This window comes from Pipistrellus kuhlii, unplaced genomic scaffold (genome assembly GCF_014108245.1).
Source record: "Pipistrellus kuhlii isolate mPipKuh1 unplaced genomic scaffold, mPipKuh1.p scaffold_m20_p_98, whole genome shotgun sequence".
Classification (NCBI taxonomy): Eukaryota; Metazoa; Chordata; class Mammalia; order Chiroptera; family Vespertilionidae; genus Pipistrellus; species Pipistrellus kuhlii.
Genome location: NW_023425604.1, coordinates 208178 through 219236, shown reverse-complemented (window position 1 = coordinate 219236; position 11059 = coordinate 208178).

The window sequence follows — 11059 nt, the reverse complement described above, 5'->3', positions numbered from 1 at the left end:
CAAGTGATCCATAGTTTGTCTTTTTTCTACAAGACTGGCTACATGTGGGAAGAGCCAAGCTGCCTTATAAAGCAAGTTTACTAGCAACACAAAGCCCAGTGATTAGTCTGCAAGCTTTGTTAGGTCCCACAGGCTCTGCCTCTGCCTGCCTTTACCTGCCAGCCAGCTGTTAATCATTCCAAAAGTTTGTTTCTAAAATGGCTTTAGGCAGAATAATGAGGTGCCATTTCGATTTCAGGGGTAGTAATGAATGGTTTTTTCTATCCCAGAGCTACTCCTTGGAGGGTATCTCAGAATATTTCCCTATCCTTGTCTGGGCAGAGTTCTTCATATTCAGCCCAGAGGGATTAGCTGAAAAAACTGGAGTTTCTATCAGCTACCATATGAGGAGGAAGCACCAGCCAGGTTTTTGAGACAGTTGGACAGATAATCCTACCTCCATTCCCTGATACTGTTCAAACCCATGGGCTTTGGCTCTTGCTGCTGTCTCCTCTGCAAAAGTCAAGATGCAGGTTGTAGCAGACAGGGCTACTCAGAGTGGGGCTGTATCACTTAGGTGGTTTCTCTCCTCCCCCCACCCCCCTTTTGTGTGTGTGTGTGTGTGTGTGTGTGTGTGTGTGTGTGTGGGTGGGTGTGGGTGCTGCAGCTAATAGAATTGATCACAGCTTCTCAGGAAAAGTGGCTTTTTTTGTTGTTGTTGTTTGGGGGTGGTGTGACCCAAGGTAGGTCTCATAGCCACCTTTTTTCCACCACCCCACATTTCTCCCCATTGCTTCTTAGCCCATCCTTCCATCAGGTACTTTCAGTCCACACTGTCCTCTCTCCACTGAAGCGTCAGGTGAGTTACTGAAACAAAAAACCTTTGCTATGGATTTCATTTAAACAACAACATAAAAAACCTTTTTGGTTTGATGTTCAACTGGCTCCAGACTGCCTAGTGGCCAGCAGCCCTGCTGCCTTTCATGGCTAAATATTACACGGCCACTGGTTTTGGCTCTGTTCCTCAGGGCTGTGGAATCCAGCCTGAGCATGGGTTTCAACCTTCTCAGTGAAATAACCCTCGCATAGCTGAGAGATCTCTCTTCACTCTTGGCCTACCACCCAAGAAAGCTGAGTAAGCCACTTTCATGAACGTTACCCATTATATTTGTCTCCTCAGTTGGTAACTTTGGGTGAATGTTCCCAAGTTTAGCTGTATAGACAGCCTGTTCCTAGGAGGAGGTACAAGGAAGGTCTGCCTATTTGAATGCCATTTTCCTCTTCCTCTAGCTTGCCTTTTCTATATGCTGGGAAAGACCCTCCCTCAATACGAACTCAATTCATCAGGGAAAACTGAAGACTACTTGCAGCTGAGTCCTTGGGTGCATTTTTAAAGCATTTGCCTAGGAAAGGAAAGAAGTGCCCACCCTCTTCCTACAAGATTGAAAACATTACCCTTATTGGGAGATTATTTGTATCCACTATCCTAAGTCCCTATTGCCCTACCTCGTTAAGCTAAGCTCCAAGAGGAGAAGGTAATCTTGCTCATTCTGAATGTTGAACATTCAGTTTGTCTTTCTCGTAGACTACTGTCTGACATTGAGATACATTTCTTGACCCCTTTCTTCAGACTTAGTTTCCCTACTCCCAATAAAAGACTCTTTATATCTGATTCCCAAGCACACTGGTTCTACCCTGCTTACCTTATTCCTGCAGTGGAACCAACTGATAGACCACACCTAACAATAGCATGATTTTCCTAGGAAAGACAAAGTTCGAGACTATGGTAAAGATTGAGTGGTATGGGTCAGCAGTAGACACCACTTTTTTTTTCACCCACAGAGCGACTAAAAGCATTCAAAACTAAATTGTAACAGAAGGGTACACATAATGAACAAGATACACATAATGTACTATCTATGTGTATACATACACATATAACCCTAATAGGCAATTAGACTGAATGGTGAAACAATCTAACAAAACCGGTCACTATGACATGCACTGACCACCAGATCCAGAGGGCTTCACAGGGGAGTTTACCAAACATTCAAAAGAAGAACTAACATCTGTCTTCCCAAAACTATTCCAAACAATCCAAGGCTCATTTTATGAGGCTAGAAACATCCTAATTCCAAAACCACATAAAGACACTACAAAGAAAGATAAACCTATCAGGCTAATATCCTTGATGAACATAAATGCTAAAATCCACACAAAATATTAGCAAGTAATATCCAACGATTCAATAAAAATATCACACACAATGACTAAGATGGATTTATTCCATGTATGCAAGGCTGGTACAATATCCACAAATCAATAAGCATTATACATCACATAAATAAACTGAAAGACAAAAATCACTTCATGACATCAATAAATACAGAAAAAGCATTCAACAAAATCCAACATTTTAATAAAAACTCTCAGCAAGTGAAAAAGAGGGAGCACATCTCAATACGATAAAGGCCATATATGACAAACCTACAGCAAACATCATACTCAAAGAACAAAAACTAAAACCTTACCCTAAGAACAGGAACAAGACAGGGATGCCCACCATCACCACTCTTATTTAACAAAGTACTGGAAGTCCTAGCCACAGAGATCATACAATAAGAAGAAATAGAAGGCATTCAAATTAGAAATAGGAAGAAAAAACTCTCAGATGACATAATATTGTACTTAGAAAATCCTAAATACTCCACTAAAAAAAGCTATTAGGTTTAATAAATGGATTTATCAATGTAGCAGGATACAAAATCAACACCAAAAATCAATGTTTTTGTTAATAATGTTTCTCAGAAAGAGAAACAAGCAAACAAAAATCCATTAACCATTGCAACAACAAAAAAATAAGATACTTAAGAATAAACCTAACTCAGTATAAAAGATATGTACTCAGAAAAATACAGGATGTTGAAAAAAGAGATAGAAGATATAAACAAGTGGAATAATATACATTATTCATGGAATGGTAGAATCAACATCATTAAAAATGTTCATACTTCCCAAAGCTATTTATAGATTCAATGAAATTCTGATTAAAATATCAACACCGTATGTCACAAATCTAGAGCAAAAACTCCAAAAAGTCTCAAAAAGACTCCATATAAGAAAGAAAAACAAAGTTGGATGAATCACAATACCAGATTTTAACTTACACCATAATCAAAACAGCCTGGTACTGGCACAAGAACATATTAATCAGTGGAACAGAATAGAAAATCTGTTAGTCATTATACTCAGTTAATATTTGGCAAAGACCATATAATGGAGTCTCTTCAATAAATGGTGTTGGGAAAATTGGACAGAAACATGAAACTGACTGCCAACTTATATCATACATAAAAATAAACTCAAAATTGATAAAACACTTAAATGTAAGTTATAAAACCATAAAAATCCTAGAAGAAACCATAGGCAGTAAAATCTCAAATATATCTCATAAAGATATATTTTACCAATACATTTCATTGGGCAATGGAAACTAAGGAGAACCTAAGCAAATGTGACATCAAAATAAAAGGCTTTTGCTCAACAAAAGAAACAAAATAAAAAGGAATCCCACAAATGGGAGAACGTATCTGACAATGATATGATACATCTGATAAAGGGTTAATATCCAAAACGTATAAGGAACTCATACAACTTAACAAAAGGAAAACAATCCCATTAAAAAAATGTGTAAAGGACCTATATAGATATTTCTCCAAAATTATATTAGCAATCCACAGTCCTCAAAACTACCTAGTACTGGCAGAAGAACAGAGATATAGACCAATGGAACAGAATAGAGAATGCAAAAATCAACCCAAGCCATTACGTTCAATTACTATTTGACAAAGGAGGCAAAAGTGTACAATGGAGTCAAGATAATCTCTTCAATAAATGGTGCTGCAAAATTTGGTCTGATATACCCAAAATAATGAAACTAAATCACCAACTTACACCATACACACACAAAAAAACAAACTCAATATGGCTAAAGGACTTCGGAAAACCATAACAATCCTACAAGACTCCATAGGCAGCAAAATACAGACATATATTATAACAATATCTTTACCAACAGAGCTTCTAGGGCAATATAGATTAGGGAGAAAATAAACAAATGGGGGTACATCAAAATGAAGAGTTTCTGCACATCAAAAGAATCCATCAACAAAACAAGAAAGCTCACTGAATGGAAGAACATATTTGCCAATGATATTTCTGACAAGGATTTAATCTCCAACATTTACAGAAAACTCATACAACTTAACGAAAGGAAGATAAATGATCCAATCAAAATGGGTAAAGGATCTCAATAGACACTTTTCAGAAGAGGACATACAGAAGGCAAAGAGACATATGAAAACGTACTCAAAGTCACTAATTATCCTAGAGATGCAAATCCAAACAACGAGGTTCCATCTCACACCTGCCAGTATAGCTATATCATCAACAAATCAACAAACAAGTGCTGACAACAATGTGGAGAAAAAGGAACCCTGGTGCACTGCTGGTGGTTATGCAGATTGGTGCAGCCACGGTGGAAGACACTATGGAGATTCCTCAAAAAGTTAAAAATTGACTTCCATTTGACCCAAGGAATATATCTAGGACTTCTAGGAATATATCCCAAGCAAACAGGAACAACAATACCCCTATGTTCGTAGCAGCACAATTTATAATTGCCGAGGTGTCAAAACAAACTACATATCCATCAATAGAAGAATGGAGTAAAAAAAACAGTATTACATCTATACAATGTAATCCCCATATTTTGCCACTACAAAAATAAAAATTAAAAAAAGGAACTTTTACCATTTGCAGAAACATGGATGGAACTGGAGAGTTTTGTGCTAAGTGAAATAAGCCAGTTGGAGAAAGATAAATATCAAATGATCTCACTCATATGTGGGATATAATGATCAACATAATTTGATGATCAGGAATAGATCCAAAGACAAATGGCAGGGGAGAGGGTTCTTAGAGTGCAACCAAAGGACTTGTATGCATGCACATTAGCATAACCAATTGCCACAGACACTGGATGGTGGGGGCTCACCTAGGATGTGAATGGTGGGGGGATGTCCATTTGGAAGAAAAGGAGACATATGTAAAATTTTAGACAATAAGTAAATAATAAATAAAAAAAATAATTCTTTGTTGCTGGTAGTATTGCATTGGTTCCCCATTTTTTCCCCATTGACCTCCTTTAGCCTGCCCCTGCATAACACCTCACCTCAGCCCTTCAGCACCATGAAGATGAATGGCAATGCAAATATGACATAAAAAATTTTAGTGTAGCAGCAGAAGCAGCACTGAAAGGTGTATGGCATTAAAAGCATAGCTCAAGAAATCACAAAAAAAGTATTAAATAAATAATCTAATAAAAAACTTAAGGAAATTAGAATAGGAAGAACAAATAAATATCAAAGTCAATGGAACAAAGCAAGTAAAATAGATCAGAGAAGAAATAAATGAAAGAGAAATGGAAAAGACAGTAGGAAAGATCAACAAAGCTAAGAGTTTCTTTGAAAAGATAAACAAAATTAACAAATTTTTACCTATATTTACTTAAAAAAATAAGTCTCAAATGATGAAAATCACAAACAAAACAGAAGTTGCAATGGATCCCAGAGAAATACAAAATATCATAAAGACTACTATTCTATATGCCAACAAAAATAGAAAATTTCAAAGACTGATAAATTCTTAGAATCACACAACCTTTCCCAAATTAGAGAAGTGGATAAATTTTTAGAACAGTAAAAATCTAAATAGGCAGATTATAGTGAGAAGATTAAAACAGTAAACAAAAAACTGTCCTAAAATAGATTGCTCCACTTGGAAATTCTACCAAATATTTAAAGAATGTTTAACACTAATTTTCTCTAAACTCTTACAGAACATTGAAGGGAACGCTTTATAACTTATTTTACAAGGAAAACATTACCCCTGATGTCAAACAAGACAAAAACAACATTAAGAAAGAGAAATATCTCTGGCCCAGTAGTTCAGTCAGTTGGAATGCCTTCCATTCATCAAAAAGGTTATTCATTCAGTACAGTTGGGAAAGGTACTGGAGGCATCATTGTTTCTCTTTCTATCTTTTTTCTTTCTCCCTTTCTCCCTTTCTCCCTTTCTCTCCCTTTCTCCCTTTCTCTCCCTTTCTCTCCCTCCCCCTGCACCCCCCCCTCTCTTCCTCTTTCTCTCTCTCTTTTCTTCACTTTAACCATGTCCTCATGGGGGGATTAAAAAACACAATTGTTGCCTGACCTTTCAGTTCATGTTGAGGCTGAAGCACCATGGTGGCTGGTACCATAGATCTCTCGCCTGCCCGGTGGGGGGAGCCTGCCCGTGGGGGGATCTTCTCCATAGATCTCTCTCTGGAGAAGAAACATGGGTTCCCACAAATTATGAGATCAAAGCCCGGGCCTCGCCAGCAGGTGAGGGGTTCTCGAGGCAGGTGCTGGGTGTGGAGCCCATGAGGGCATAGGCTACCAAGGAGACAGAACTAAACCTCACATCACCCTGCTTGGCCCCAGAGGATGGCTGGTTAGCCAGAGACAGGTAAGATTCCTCAAGGAAGGAACAACCTAGGACAGGCACAGTCGCAGAGGGCCATCAGGAGAGAACTTGGGGGTCAACAGAGGTGGGGCACAGACCCTTACCAATGCCCCCTGCAGCATGGCAGGCGCCTGAACCTTCTCCTCCTATTCTGAGGGAGGTCTCCTGCTTCACTTCCCATGCACAGATCAAAGTGGGACCCAGGTAACAGACAGAGACTTGGCTGACAGAAGCTGCCCTCTCACTGTAACAAGACTTGTTTGAGAAGTTTTATACCCATGGTGTGGACAAGTGGGTTTTTAATATCCAAGTCCAGCCTAGAAGCAGGAATGCTCAGGCCCTTCTCAGGAAGGGAAATTATCAACTCCACTAATACACACATGGTAAATGAGATTGATGCTAGAGTGTTGAGTATGACAGATGAATGGTAGCCAATTTCTCAGAGGAAAGTAATGTGGCTAATGGAAATAAATGAATATTCTAAAAAACAAACAAACAAAAAAACAACAACAAACTGATTGTACTATTCAAAAAGCTATTCCTAAAAGGTTAACAAAAATTCTTATTGGCAGAGTGTCCCATGGTAAAATGCACAACATGTTATGAACCTAAAGCAGTCATAGTGTAGCGCAAATAAGTTAAAATGTAAAAAGTATCAAGACTACAGAATAAAATTTCCAAAAGTCTCCTATTATTTAAAGTAAAAAAGGGGGTGACAGTGGAAGAATATCATTAGAGAATAATTTACATCTAAAAAAATTTTGCTTTAGAAAATTAACCTTCATTGGAAATGCTAATAGCAAGATACCCATGAAAATACACACATGGTGACAAAACCAGCTAGGGGAAAATCATTTGGGGAGGAAAAAATGGAAAAGAACCCCAAATCAAATTTAAAGAAAATACCCCTTTATTAACTTTTGGTCGAGAATATGTCTGTATATTTTCAGAAAACAACTCCAAGACCATCTAGAATCCAGTAACAGAGAAAAATAGACAGAAGCGCTCCAGCCGTGAAGACAGAAGAGACACAGTTCAGAGATGGAAGATGCTGACGACGCCTCAGTATACCAGCAGACAGTAGCTGCGGGTTGCTGAAGGATGCCCAAGACCAAACCAGAGAGGGGCAGACCTGCATTACCACCATTTGTCCACCAGTCAGATCTGAAATATCATGGCTGGCATGTACACATAAGGAACTATCTGGCGTTGAAATTGGGACGCAAAAGAACTGTTGGCCCAGAAAGAAACTCACTACAGACTGATTCACTGGCCTCTCAGCATAACCACTATGGCTTGTTGCAGTTTAGGTTCTTACAAGGATATTTCTTGGATCACATGATCTCACACATCTAGAGGAAATAATCAACAACATAAACAGACCCAGAGAAAGAGAACCAGCGATCAGACTCTCAAACCTCAGAGGGAAAGTAAGGGAGGATGGGGGTAAGGGGAAGAGATCAACCAAAGGACTTGTGTGCATACATATGGGCCTAGCCAGTGGCCATGGACAATGGGGGTTGGAGGGGGGGGCAATATGTAGGGAGGGGTTTGGGATGGGAATGGGGGAATAAGGACAATTATGTGAGACCATAATCAATAAAAATTTAAGTTAAATTAAATTTAAAAAATAAAAATAAAATAAAAAACAAACAAAATACATTAAAAGCATGATACACTATAATCAAATGGGATTTATTTCAGAAATATAAGGATGATTCAACATCTGCAAATCAAAGTGATAACCCAACTTAACAAAAAATAAAAATATGATCCTCAATAAATGCCGAAAGAGCATTTTACAAGATTCAATCTCTATTTATGATATTGAATGATAACAAAGGCCATATTTGTGAAAACCACAGCTAGCACTCTGTTCAATGGTAAAAAACTGAAAGCTTTTTCTCTAAGATGAGAAATTGCAAAAAGATATCCACTCTAATCACTATTATTTGGCACTAGGGACCCGGTGCATGGAATTTGTGTGGCGAGGAGAAGATGGGGGAGTGGTGTCCCTCAGCCCAGCATGCACCCTCTTCAATCTATAACCCCTTGAGGGATGCTCAACTGCCTGTGGGCTCTATACCAGTGGGATCGGGTCTAAACGCACATCAGACATCCCTTTCACAATCCAGGACTGCTGGCTCCCAACTGCTCGCCTGCCTGCCAGCCTGATCACCACCTAACCACTTCCCTGCCAGCCTGCTGGCTGTCTAACTGCTCCCCTGACAGCCTGATTGGCCCTAACTGCCCTCCCGTGCAGTCCTGGTCACCCCTAACTGCCCTCCCCTGCTGGCCTGGTCTCCCCCAACTGCTCTCACCTGCTGGTCTGGTCCCACCACCAACAACAACTTCCCTCTCCTGCAGGCCATCTTGTAGTGGCCATTTTGTGTCCACGTGGGGGTGACCATCTTGTGTGTTGGAGTGACAGTCAATTGCATATTATTCTTTTATTAGCTAGGATAGATCATCTTATCCACAGGATATGAAATTATGTCAATGCTACAATAGCTCTTGGGATGTTAACCATGTACTGTTAACCATGCAATCTGAGAAGGAAGATGGAAAAGTAGAACCTTATCTGGTAATATGTGGTGTTCACAAAGACCAGAGCATTTTACCCATAACAGATGCATTTTCTCTCTTGGGGTCCAGGTGGCTCTAAAGAGTAGAGAGAAAGAGCAGAATCTGATTTCCAGAATTACCAGGTTGTTAGTTTCAAATGGGAAGTTTTCACACAAAAAAAATCTCAAGGCATATAAAATAAAGGAAACGATTCCTCTTCCAAGGAAACAACATCTGTTCCTGAAAAAGATTTAATGTCTTCTTTACTGACAGAAACATTCAATCAACTGCATTAAAGATGCTACAGAAACTAAAAAGAAATGTGGGGAGAAGTTCAGGAAACACATATGAATGAAATGGAATATCAATGAAGAAATAAAAATCTGAATTAACCAATTAACTTCCATGTGTCCAAAACAGGAACCATCCCCACATGCTACAATATTTTGAATTTAATTTTAAATATTAATTTGCAACAAATAATATAAAAATAAATATATTACAATTAGGGTGCTCTTGAATATTTTCTGCTGAAAATTCTCATAAAAAATAATTTTAAAGTTGTTCAGGGCTGCCACTTAGGAAAAACATCCTACCTAATAAAATAGTAATATGCAAATTAACCATCACTCTGCTACACCATAAGCCACGCCCACCATCCATGCCCACCAGCCAATCAGTGAGTATGCAATAAACCCAACCAAGATGGCTACAGCCACAGAGAGCAGAAGGGAGGTTTGGATTTCCCCAGCAATGGAGGAAGCCAAGCTTTCCACATGCCCTAGCTGGCATAAGCCTCCTCTCAAGACTACAAAGTTTCAATTAAAGAAGGTAAACAAATCCAAACAGAAATGGCTATAGCCACTGAGCTAGCAGGAGGCTTGATTCCACTCCAGGCAACAAAGTTTCAATTGTAGAAGGTAAATAAATTCCTGGACTTGAAAGTCTTCGTTTTTCACTTGGTAGGAGAAGTTTTCTGTCATTATTTCTTAAAATAGGTTTGCAATATCTTTCTCTCTCTTTCATCTTCTGGCACCCCCGTAATTTGAATGTTGGTATACACTTGAAGTTGTCCCAGAGGCTCTTCATGGTTTTTTTCTTTTTGCTCTTCTGCTTGGGTATTCTTTGCTTCCTCATGTTTCAAATCATTGATTTGATTCTTGACATCTCTAGTTTATTGTCAAATCCCTGTATATTATTTTTTATTTCAGTCAATGTATGCTCAATTTCTGACTGGTCCTTTTTTTTTTTTTTCTTTCTTTTTTTTTACTTTTCTTTTGTTTTGTTGTATTTTTGGGTTTTTTTGTTTGTTTGTTTGTTTTGTTTTGTTTTGTTTATTTCATTCTCATTAAGATCCTTGAATGTTTCACTAAGTTTCTTGGAGGGTTCTAAAAGATTCCTGAATGACCTTGTAACTGTGGTTTTGAACTCTACGTCTAGTAGTTTGCATTCTTCCATCTCTTTTATTTGTGACATGTTTCCTTGTCTCTGTATTTTGGCTGCTTCCCTATGTTTATTTCTATGTATTGGATATCTGCTAAATCTCCTTGAGTTGGTAGAGTGGCCTTGTGTAGTAGGTGTCCTATGGGGACCAGTGGCTCAGCCTCCCCAATCACCTGAGATGGAAATTCTGCGCCGCCCCCCCCCCCCCCCCCGTGGGTTGTATGCACAGTTTTGTTGTAATTAAACCTTGATTATTGTTGGTCACTCAGATGAATTGATCTCCAGGCTAATTGGCTGTGGGGGTCAGCTGTGACTAGAGTAGGAGAACTGATGTGCAGGAGACACCCTTATGGAGCAGGACTTGCTTCAGGGGGACTTTGGTGCTCACTGAGTATGCCCCTCAAGTGTGTCACTTATGGATGTAAAAAGTTATAATCTGATATGGTCTCACACTGACCATGGGTCTCTAGGAAGGTACAAAGTCAGCTTTTGCCTGGGGCCATCCAACAGG